The sequence below is a fragment of the Bos javanicus genome, chromosome 25 (genome assembly GCF_032452875.1).
Source record: "Bos javanicus breed banteng chromosome 25, ARS-OSU_banteng_1.0, whole genome shotgun sequence".
Classification (NCBI taxonomy): Eukaryota; Metazoa; Chordata; class Mammalia; order Artiodactyla; family Bovidae; genus Bos; species Bos javanicus.
Window position 1 is genome coordinate 7,575,561 of NC_083892.1, and position 12,211 is coordinate 7,587,771.

At 46.3% G+C, this 12,211-nt stretch overlaps 1 protein-coding gene across 8 annotated transcripts in view; it reads left to right on the plus strand.

The window, feature by feature from the left end:
• The window catches only part of ABAT (4-aminobutyrate aminotransferase), a 239,842-nt gene that overhangs the window by 20,027 nt on the left and 207,604 nt on the right, over positions 1-12,211 (plus strand). For 2 of the 8 annotated variants that reach the window (XM_061401086.1, XM_061401092.1), the window contains exon 2: positions 8,523-8,777. The exons of 5 other annotated variants lie outside the window; for them this stretch is intronic. The gene's annotated coding sequence lies outside the window, so the exon portion shown is untranslated. Of the gene's footprint in view, positions 1-7,910; positions 8,381-8,522; positions 8,778-12,211 lie in introns of those variants that run through there. One more of the 8 variants, XM_061401087.1, reaches the window with a different exon arrangement.

The following is a 12,211-nucleotide window of genomic DNA, read 5'->3' on the forward strand; positions in this document are numbered from 1 at the left end:
TTATTTTTTTTCTTTTCCCTTTTAGTTGACTATAAGATGTTGAATATAGTTCCCTGTGCTATACAGTAAGACCTTGTTGTTTATCTATTTCATATAGTTTGTATCTGCTAATTGCAAACTCCTCGTTTATCCCTCCCCGCCTCCCTTTCCCCTTTCGTAACCATACATTTACCTTCTACGTCTGTGGGCCTCTTTCTGTTTTGTAAAGTTTGTTAGTATCATTTTTTTAGATCCATATGTAAGTGATATCGTATGATGGATATCAATAATTTTGTAATATAGTTGTGTCATTTTGGAGAAGTTTGTTTTCTTCCAAGTCCTGAGCTCTCTCATCTATAAACCGGGAATAGTAAATATCCACTCCATACATAGTGCTCGTGTGCCAGGCACTGTGCTGGGGACCCACCCCTTCTCTGGGGAATGGGGAATGGCCTGGAAGACACAGATTAAGAAAATACACAGGGCTTTCCCAGTGGTCCAGTGGTTAAGATTCCAGCTGCCAGTGCAGAGGATCCCTGGTCTGGGACGATTCCAAATGCCACAGGACAACTAAGCCCATTCAGCACAATTGCTGAAGCCCAGGCTCTCCAGAGCCCATGTTCCACAAGAGAGGCCACCACAGTGGGAAGCCCATGCACAGCAGCAAAGACCCAGCACAGCCCCAAATAAACACACAATAAAAGTTTTAAAAAGCAAGATACACAAATAAATGTAGATGTGCAATCTGTGATAAATGTGAAGGAATAATAACACAGGGAGTGGTGAGAAATTCCAGCAGGATAAGCATATTTCCATGAGGTTTAAAAAAAAACAAGCTTCTCCAAGGAGATAACATGTGATGTTGGAGACCTCTGTGTGTGTGTGTGTGTGTGTGTGTGTGTGTGTGTGTGTGTGAGCTCAGTTGTATCCAACTATTTTCGACCCCTTGGACTACAGCCCACCAGGCTCCTCTGTCCATAGGGTTATCCCAGGCAAGACTACTGGAGTGGGTTGCCATTTCCTTCTCCACAACTCCAGTAGTCTTGCCTGGGATAACCCTATGGACAGAGGAGCCTGGTGGGCTGTGGTCCACAGGGGTGCAAAAGGGTCAGACTCAACTTAGCAACTAAACAAAAACAACTTTATATATAAACTTAAAAAAACTGGAATCATTATATCAACTCTCTAAAGAACATAATGCTGTCATCACACCACTTTTCATATATATCCTTCCATACTGAAATCCCCCTAAAAACAACGGGGTTTACCTCATTGTCATTAAAGGATATGAAAGAGAAAACCCCCCCCAAAAAAAAGAATACTGGAGTGGGTTGCCATTTCCTTCTCCAGAGGATCTTCCTGACCCAGGGATGGAACCTGTGTCCCCTGAATTGCAGGCAGATTCTTTACAGTCTGAGCCACCAGGGAAGCCCCAAATAGGACATAAAACTAACTTTAAAATTTCATCTCTTTCCCTTTTTTGGTAACATGTTCAATAGGGGGAAAAAAGAGTTTGAACAGGGATATTCAGTCATTTGAGAATGGCTCAGGTCTTTTTTTTTTTTTTTTAATTGGAGTACAGTTGATTTACAATAGCTAAGTGAATCAGTTATACGTATATCAGCTCTGGTCTTTATTGTGTCCTATTTTAGATGTTAGGTGATCTATGAATTTCCCAATGATTTATATCTTTTTATTTATTTTGAAAACTTTATTAAATTAGAGTTGATTTAATAGAAAATTTTAAATTACATACCTGACTCGCATTTAGAATTGACCCTTGACCAACAGATTGAACTGCACAGATTGTTTTCAATAAATATAGAACCGAGAGACTTCCCTGGCAGTCCAGGGCTTAAAGACTCTGCCTTCCAGCGCAGGGGATGTGATTCAATCCCTTGTCGGGGAGTTAAGATCCCACATGCCTTGCGGCCAAAAAATCAAAATGTAAAACAGAAGCAATATTGTAACAAATTCAACAATGACTTTAAAATAATGATCCGCATCAAAAATATCTTTTAAAAAGTACAGTACCTATATTTTCACTTTATAGGTCTTTGAATTAACTAAGCGTGGTGGAGAGTTTGTGCAGGATTAGAGCTCACAGTATGTGGAATACAAAAAACTAAGGTTTGAATCCTGAATCTATCCACATATGTCAGCTTCCTGCCCTTGGGTGAGTCATTTATGTTTTTGTTTTTGAGGCAGAGAGAGCACTACGCAGATTTTGGACTGTGGGGGTTGGTGACCGTGACGCCCATGTTGTTCGAGGGTCAGGTGTATATTTTTAACTGCACTGATCTAAATGGGTTCCCCAGGTGGCACAGTGGTAGAGAATCCACCTTCAATGCAGAAGACACAAGAGATGCAGGTTTGATCCCTGGGTCAGGAAGATTCTCTGGAGAAGGAAATGACAACCTGCTCCAGTATTCTTGCCTGGAGAATCCCATGGACAGAAGAGTTTGGTGGGCTACAGTCCCTGGGGTAGCAAAGAGTCGGACACAACTGAGTGACTGAGCATGCACACACACAAAGTTCTGACTTAAGAAGTAGGAATGATTAAGGAATGAGAAAATTGTGGACTCGGCAGCCAGAAAGATTTGGGGGTACCCGGGTAGCACCCCTCTGTTATCAGGAAGCTTGCTAACCTGTCTGTACCTCTTTCATATCTGCAAAATAGGAGGAAAAATCCCTAACAGAAAGGAGTTGTTCTGAGGCTTAAAAGAGATTATATAGGAAAAGTGCTTACCTCAGTCCTAGACACAAAATAGGTGCTCAGACAGAAGCAACAGGTACAGCTTTTGTTCCAGCTGCTTACGGGTGTTTGGCATTCAAAAGTGGGCTGAGCACACTATGGAGAACAGTATGAGGGTTCCTTAAACTCAGCATTCAGAAAACGAAGTTCATGGCATCCGGTCCCATCACTTCATGGCAAATAGATGGAGAAACAATGGAAATAGTGAGAGACTTTATTTGGGGGGGCTCCAAAATCACTGCAGATGGTGACTGCAGCCATGAAATTAAAAGATGCTTACTCCTTGGAAGAAAAGCTGTGACCAACCTAGACAGCATATTACAAACCAGAGATATTACTTTGCCAACAAAGGTTCATCTAGTCAAAGCTATGGTTTTTCCAGTAGTCATGTATGGATGTGCGGAGAAGGCAATGGCACCCCACTCCAGTACTCTTGCCTGGAAAATGCCATAGATGGAGGAGCCTGGTAGGCTCCAGTCCATGGGGTCGCTAAGAGTCGGACACTACTGAGCGACTTCACTTTCACTTTTCACTTTCATGCCTTAGAGAAGGAAATGGCAACCCACTCCAGTATTCTTGCCTGGAGAATCCCAGGGACAGAGGAGCCTAGTGGGCTGCCCTCTATGGGGTCGCACAGAGTCGGACACGACTGAGGCGACTTAGCAGCAGCAGCAACAGCATGTATGGATGTGAGAGTTGGACTATAAAGAAAGCTGAGCACCGAAGAAATGCTTTTGAACTGTGGTGTTGGAGAAGACTTTTGAGAGTCCCTTGGACTGCAAGGAGATCCAACCAGTCTATCCTAAAGGAAATCAGTCCTGAATATTCATTGGAAGGACTGAGGCTGAAGCTGAAACTCCAATACTTTGGCCACCTGATGCGAAGAACCGACTCATTTGAAAAGACCCTGATGCTGGGAAAGATTGAAGGCAGGAGGAAAAGGGTATGACAGAGGATGAGATGGTTGGATGGCATCACCAACTCGATGGACATGAGTCTGAGCAAGCTCTGGGAGTTGGTGAAGGACAGGGAAGCCTGGTGTGCTGCAGTCCATGGGGTCGCAAAGAGTCGGACATGACTGAGCGACTGAACTGAACAAAAAAACCCCTAAAACTAGAGTTACCACATGATCCAGCAATCCCACTCCTATGCATCCCAGTGTTCACAGCAGCACTGTTCACAATAGCGAGACAGGGAAACAACCTAAACGTCCATCAACAGGTGAATGGATGAAGATGTGGTCCATGGACACAAGAGAACACTACTCAGCCACGAGGAAGAATGAAATCATGCCGTTTGTAACAACATGCATGGAGCTAGAGATTATCAAGCTGAGCAAAGTCAGAAAGAGAAAGACAAATACCATATAATACCCCCATATGTAGAATCTAAAATGCGACACAAAGGAACGTATCTGTGATACAGAAAGACTCACACACATAGAGAACAGACTTGTGCTTGCCAAGGAAGAGGGGCGTGGGGGAGGGAAGGATTGGGAGTTTAGGATCGGCAGATGTAAACTATTATTTATAGGATGGATAAACAACAAGCTCCTACTATATAGCACAGGGGACTATATTCAGTGTCCTGTGATAAACTATAATGGAAAAGAATATTTTAAAAGAATATACATACACACACGCATATAGGTGTAACTGAATCACTTTAGTGTTCAGCAGAAATTAACACAACATTGTAAATCAACTGTAATTTAAAAGGAAGTGGGCTGGGGCTTCCCTGGTGGCTCAGTGGTAAAGAATCCACCTGCCAATGCAGGAGACAGGGATTCGATCCCTGGTCTGGGAAGATCCCACATGCTGTGAGGCAGCTCAGTCCCAGCACCACAGTTACTGAGCCTGTGCTCAGAGCCTGGAGCCACAACTGAAGCCTGCACACTATAGAGCCCATATGCTCCGCAACAGAGAAGCTACTGCAATGAGGAGCCACGCACTGCAACTAGAGAGCAGCCCACACAGCAACGAAGACCCAACACAACCATAAATAATTTTAAAACAACTAAAAATAATGAAAAGAAGTGGGCTGAGTAGATCTGAAGGTAACTCCCTGGGTGTAGCAAGATGGCTTCGGGATATGCTTTTCACCTCTATCACCACCTTTGATCTTGAGAACCACCCTGCAAGGTATAGTCAGCCCCTTGCAGAGCTGGAGAAACTGAGGCACAGAGGCCCTGCAAGGTCTGCACATGACCTCAGACCAGGTGTCCTCCTGTCAACCCCGTCGTGCTGCCTTGAAATTTGCCACACCTCTGAAGTGTGTTCCAGTTTTTGCCTCACCCTCTGGTTACGTATGGCGCTAGTGGTGAAAGAACCTGCCTGTCAATGCAGGAGACTCAAGAGATAAGGAAATGGCAACTCACTCTAGTATTCTGGCCTGGAGAATCCCATGGACAGAGGAGCCTGGTGGGCTACAGGCCATGGGGTCGCAAAGGGTCAGGCACAACTGAGGAACTAACACACACTCTGTCATCCTCCCGAAACGGGGAAGAAGACCATCATCTAGCACCAACCAGCCCCTGCATGGCTGACCTCCCTGAGGGTACAGTGGGGGAGCTATGTGTTTTCTGGGGAGGCTCACGAAGCAGGGCGGCGTTTCTCATGAAGAGCTAGTGTTGACACTCGTGACTGCTCATAAAGCCATGTTCCCCAGACCCACTGGTCCACTTAAGTCTCAAACGAATGTGATACCCAAGTCTAAGAGCTGCTGGGGACTCAGGGGACATTGTCCCGTACTGCTCCTTTGCAACTTCTTTGGCTTAGATTTTGATCAGTTGCTCTCCCACGTATTTGTAGAAATGTGTGCCCCCACCAGCTTGATCAGATAGTTCATGATCAGTCAGCGTGGAGAAAGCAGAGGGAGAGTGAGATGGCAGCTGGGAGGCCAGTCAGGAGGCTGGGGCAGCTGTCCACCTAAGATACAATGGGGACCACAACTGGGACAGGAGAAAGAGGAGAGGGTGGAGGCTGGAGCTGGTGTGGAGGGGAAATGCCAGGGCCTACTACTGAGTGAAGGGAGGGAGGGAGGGATCAAGGCTGTATCTCGGGTTTCCGGCTTGAATAACTGGGTAGACAGTGGTTCTACTTGCTGCTATGCTGAACACAGGGAATGGAATAGAAGTGGTGAAGGGGAAAAAAATGATGGTGTTTAGCTGGAAATGTATCGAGCTTAATGTGCAGGACTCGGTTGGAACAAGGAGGAAGATTCAGGGATGGGGAATCCTGTGTGGAAACCATGAGCACACATGAGCACTCCCAGGGATGCATGGATGGATGGATGGTGGGTGAACGAGTGGGAGACTGGGTGGGTGGATGGATGGAAGAAAAGATAGATAGGTGGACAGATGGATGGATATATAGTTAGATTAGTGGGAGACTGGGTGGGTGGATGAATAGAAGAAAAGATAAATGGGTGAAGGCAACTGGAAGTATGTAGAAAAGCTGATTTGTATAATGATCTTTGAAAATTTCTGATATAATTTGAATATTTTTTTTCAAAATCAATACTCTGATACTAGTTTTGAGTTGAGGCTCATATATATCTAAATCTTTCTAGTTCCCTTTCATGTGAAACTTGTTAATTATGTATTATACAAATATTTTTCTCCTAGCTGGACCTCGAAGGCATGTTGCTAAGTGAGTAAGTCAAACATAGAAACCCAAATACTGTATGATCTCACTTATACGTGGAATATAAAACAAAAGTACCCACCAAACTCATAGGAAAAAAGATCAGATTGGGGTTGCCAGAGGTATGGGCTACAGGAAAGGAAAATTGAAAGAAGGCAGCTGAAAGTTATGAACTTCCAGTTATAAATAAATACTAGGGATGAAATGTACAAGGATGATGGTAGTTTACACTCTGTATAATATACAGGAAAGTTGTTCAGATAGCAGACGCCAAGAGTTCTCATCCTAAGGAAAATTTTTATTGTGTCTATGTAAGATGACAGATGATAACTAAACTTACTACAGTGATTATTTTACAGTATATATGAATCAAACCATCATGCTGTGTACCTTAAACTTAGTGATGTATGTCAGTTATTTCTCAATAAAACTGTGAAACCTTTAAAAAAAAAAGATAGATGGGTGAATAGATGGATGGATGAACGAGTGGGAGACTGGGTGGGTGGATGGATGGAAGAATAGATAGATGGGTGAATAGATGTTTAGACAGATGGGTGAATAGATGGGTGGACAGATGGATGAATGAGTGGATGGATGGATGGATGGATAGAAGGATGAGTGGGAGGCTGAGTGGGTGGATGGATGAATGGATGAGTGAGAGACTGGATGGATGGATGGATGAATAGATGGGTGAATAGATGGATGATGGGTGGGAGGATGGATGGATAAATGAGTGGATGGATGGATGGATGGATGAATAGAAGGATGAGTGGGAGACTGGGTGGGTGGATGGATGGAAGAAAAGATAGGTGGATGGATGGATGGACAGCTAGATGACAGAAATCTAGATTGTATTCTATTTAGATTGAATCAGGTGGAATTGCTGTTTTGGTTGTTAAAAATGATCAAATATTAAATTTTTTGCAGGCCGAAGCACTTGAGGGGGAAGGGTACTGATGTCTGCAATTTACTTTGAAATGCATCAACAAGTCAGGAGGGTTAATGGATGGAGAGAGGGGTAGATGGTGTGATGAAGTGATTATGGTAAAAACGTTAACAGCAGAAGCCAGGCTGTGGGTGGACAGGTATTCAGTGTCAAATTCATCTTTGCTGTATGTTAGGAATTTCCATAATAAATTCAGGGGAAGTGTTTTCTAGTGGTCAAATGTTGACATTTTCGTGTCGTTTCACCGAGTGTTTACTCCTCATTTCACCAAAAGATTCTTCCAGGTTTCCTTTCTGTGTCATCAACAGATCTGCCTTGCTGAGACTCCTCTAGCCTTATTCTTCCCAGAATTGGGGGCTGGGGGCAGGGGTTATTGTCCCCCACGCCACCCCCAAAGTTCAGGTTGAATTGCCCCAATGTGCTGATTATCGCCCCAAGTTCGCCCGTATCTGGTTTGTAATAATTATAGATTTCCTCTGCGATTTGATCTCATTGGTTGCCACGGCAACGGCGTAATAGCTCAACTGAAGCGCTGTCACGGTGATTTAGAACCAACCCGTCTCTCTTGCATCCTCCGGTCTGGGCGACCCCACCTCCTTGCAGTCGTCATGGCAACTGATGAGCAGCATGTGATAGAAAGCTCTGGGCTCCCCCCACTCAACCTCCCCATCTTGTGACTATTGCCACGCCCTCTTCTGGCCCACCCGGTGGACAGGCACTGACCCAGCTTGGGCTGTAATGGGGAGGCTAGAGTAATCCCTCAGACCCCCTTCCACAGAGGGGGGTCAGATGGACTGTAAGGACCAGGGCAGCCGCCCCTCCCCCTGGCCCCGGAGGTCTTGGAGATGACCTGGCATCCCTCAGAGCCCCTCAGGGCTGTGACACAGGCTGGTTCTGCCACCACCATCCAGGGGAAGCCATTTAGTCTTCCGCAGCCTTGGGTCTGTGCTTTGTAGCTTCAGGAATTCCTGAGCTGGCTAGAGAAAAATCAAGAGAGAGGCTCCTGGAAGAGGTCAAGGGGACAAAAACAGCCTATTTCAGAAAGTCCCAGAGCAGGTGGTTCGTGTGGATCTTTTCCTTTCTGCTTCTGTCCGGAGATCTTTCTCTCTCTCTCTGAATCCATCTTTCCACCTCACGCTCTCTCTCCCTTCCCTCCTCCTCACCTTCTCCCCATCCCTCTCCTCTAATCGCTTGCTAGGAGCCAGCTGAGCGCATCCTTTTCCAAAGCTGCTTTGCCTCGGAGGAGCCCTGTTCCCCCTCCAGTATCTGAGCCAATGTTCTGGGGACAGCCTGGGAGTCTAGAGCATCCTCCCAAGGGGGGAACTGGTACCCGGCGGCGCCTCTTAGGATGAACCAGCTAACCGCGTCCCTGAAACTCTGCAGGATGGCATAGAGGCGACATTGTGAGCAGGCAAGAGCTGGGCTTGCTGCAGGACCCTGACGACCGGGCACTGTGAGTGCAGATGTGTGTGTGTGTGTGTGTGCATGTATTTGCACGTATTGCACGTATCTGCTGACATATGGAGGTGTGTCACTGTTATCTGTGGTAGTGGGTGTGTAAGTGTGTGCCCCGTGGCACGTGTGCAAGTGTGCCTGTGGGTGACTTTCTATCTGAAGGACACACAAACAGGCATGACAGATTTTTCAAGGGTATTTTGCCAAGAGAACGTGGCAGGATGAGCCCTCCTATTTTAATTTTTTATTGACGTATAGTTGACTTTTTTTTTTTGATGTATGAGCCCCTTTCAAATGATAACAAGATAAACAAAGATGGATGTTAAAATGCTAAGGAATTGAATTTGCATCAGTAGGTTGGCAGAACCACTTCTGAATGCATCTGCCTTCTGGCCCTAGAAAATGAAGTGAGGGTCACCTTGAAAGGGCATTTTTGCTCAAGCCCCCCAAAGAGATCCTTCCCTTTTGTCATAAGGGCTAAAACAGCACATACACACACACACACACACACACACACACACACATACACGTACACACACACACAACTTCCTCTTTGAAACTCAAAGGCTCAGGGGCCCCCTTCAGGGCACATTTCACTTTCTTCCTCCACAAGACAGGAGGGGTTTGCTTGACATATGGGGGGCTTATGACGAGGAGAGGTAGGAAACTTTGGCTGGAACATGCCACAGTGTTTATTTCTGTGGTTGATTAGAAGTTCCTTTTGTATTTTTTGACCGAAGCAGCCCAGGCCTTAAGAGGCAAGCAGGTTGAGAAAGGGAGGTTTAATTTGCAGGGCAAGATGTGGGAACCCTGGCAACTTGCCGGTTAAGATCGAGCGGTTGGTGCGTGAGGGCAGGCGGCCACGTCGCCCCCTGGAAGGGAATTCTTTGTGCTTCTCCGTTCCTGAATGTTTGGGAGGCTTGGCGGCCAGTATCCACGGGTGAACGCTGCTGGTGGGCTGGGCAGTGCCCTTGGCATCTTGAAGGAAAGAACAGATCCGAAGACAAGGACCAGCCTCAGGAAAGTTCCAGTTCACGTAGGCACGGACCCTGCTTATTCAGCACCTCGCCCTCGAGGCCTCGCTGCTACTCATGACTCTAAGTCGCCGCCCTCATTCCCCTATGCCACGGCCTCTGTCTGCAGAGGCCCCGCCACCCTGGCCCACCTGCCAAAGCTCTAATCACCTTTAAACATCCTCCGTCACTGCTTCCGGGAACCTCTTAGACCCAAGTAGACCTGATGCCCTATGTCCTCCTCTGCAGGACCCCGAGTCCCCTGCACCTCTGGCATCAGGTACCCTGTAGACCGCTTTCTGCATTTACCCATGAGCTACAGTTAATTTTACAAGGAGTCAGAAAAATATGAAGACATTCAAAGTGACCAGCCTGGACTCTTAAAATATCAGTGGCATGAAAGGCCAAATGGCTGAGAAATGGTCCCAGGTTAAAAAGAGATGAAAAGAAAGAAAAAAATGAGAGAGAGAGAGAGATGAAAGAGCCTTGCGCATGTGATGAGTGGTTCCCAGGGGGAGTTTGAAAAACAGAAACAGCCACCAGAGATGTTTTGGGGACAAATGGGGAAATTTGAATACAGAAAATATTTGATACTATTATGTAAAGAATCCACCTGCCAGTTCAGGAGACACAGGTTCCATCCCTGGATCGGGAAGGTCCCCTGGAGAAGGAAATGACAACCCGCTCCAGTATTCTTGCCTGGGAAATCCCATGGACAGAGGAGCCTGGCGGGCTACAGTCCATGGGGTTGCGTAAGAGCTGGACACGACTTAGCAACTAAACAGCAACAAATTATGTCAATGGTGAATTTCCTGAAGGTGACATACCTTGTATCTCAGATCATTTGTACTAAAGTTCTATGAGACAAAGTCTCATTTTCAGAATGTACAGACTGGAGGATTTAGGGATGAAATATCACAGAGTCGCAAGTACCTCTCAAAGAATTCAGAAGAGAGATAATCAGTACATTGATTGATAGATGGGATAGGTACATATGTGGCTCAGTGTTAACAGTTGGTGATTCTGCGATTACAGGTGGTTGTTGAGTAACTTGCAACTTTTCCGTAGGTTTGAGATGGTTTGAAGCCCCACCACGTGCTGGATATTCTGCCTAGCTCAGTCTATGGACGGCCTTATGTAATGCTCACAGCAGCCTCGGGATGGGGGAGCTCTGTCATACCCATTTTTCAGTTGAGAAAACAGAGGCAGAGCCAGATTCCAGCCCCAGCCAAAATCCACACAATGCCACTGCTCTACCGCCTCCCTTCTGGAGAAATTACAAAGGGAAGTCTTGCCCACTTCCAGTCTGAATCTGAGTGAGTTCACATCTTCACTCTGGTGTACAGGTTAAGAGCACTGGATCAAGAGCCAGCCTGGGCTTGTAGCCTGGCTCATCTACTTAGTGGTTCTGTGTTTTGGGGCAAGTCACTTAACCTCTCTGTATTTCCATTTATTTTTTGGTAAGAGAGGATGATAATTGTAACTGCTTCAGAGAGCCATTCTAAAAATTCAAAGCCCTAGTATACGGAGAAGGAAATGGCAACCCACTCCAGTGTTCTTGCCTGGAGAATCCCAGGGACGGGGGAGCCTGGTGGGCTGCCGTCTATGGGGTCGCACAGAGTCGGACACGACTGAAGTGATTTAGCAGTAGCAGTTAGCAGTATATGTAAAAGCTTGAAACAGGGTTTGACCCAAAGCAAGTGATCCCTGGTGGCTTAGATGGTAAAGAATCTGCCTGCAGTGCAGATCTGGGTTTGATCCCTGGGTTGAGAAGATCCCCTGGAGAATAGAATAGCAACCCACTCCAGTATTCTTGCCTGGAGAGTCCCATGGACAGAGGAGCCTGGCCGGTTACTGTCCATGGGGTCACAAGAGTCAGACACGACTGAGCAACTAACACATACACACACACACCCACACACACACACACAAGTGATCACTAAATATTGTTGTTGCTATTACTCTTGTAAACCGAGCATCCTTGCCTCAGCCAGTGATGGATAGTCCTAGAGGGGTCTTTCTCTTCCACACCCAGGCCTGGCTTGCTTTCTAGACCCTGGCAGTCTCTGCAGAGATATCAGGCTGGGGTTGGGGGGTGTGGTAAGAGGCCATCTTATACCACCTCTTCCCAGCAGAACTGCCCTCCACAAGTCACCTGCGAACCAGTTCTCAGGCATGCTGTAAAGACCTCCAGGGAAATATGCATCAGTTTAGTCAGAGCTCATAAGCCCATGAGCTCACCAGAGACTTCAAAGTCCATCCCCAAAGGCTGGAGGCAGGCGCCTGTGTTTTGTCTGTTGGGTGTCACTCTCACCGCTTGACGTTTTAGGGGCAATGCCTCAGGGTGATCGAGAAAGAATCTCGATCGGGAGTGTTTATCCGTTCCCTCATGGCCTTTCGGTTTTGTGAACCAGATGTT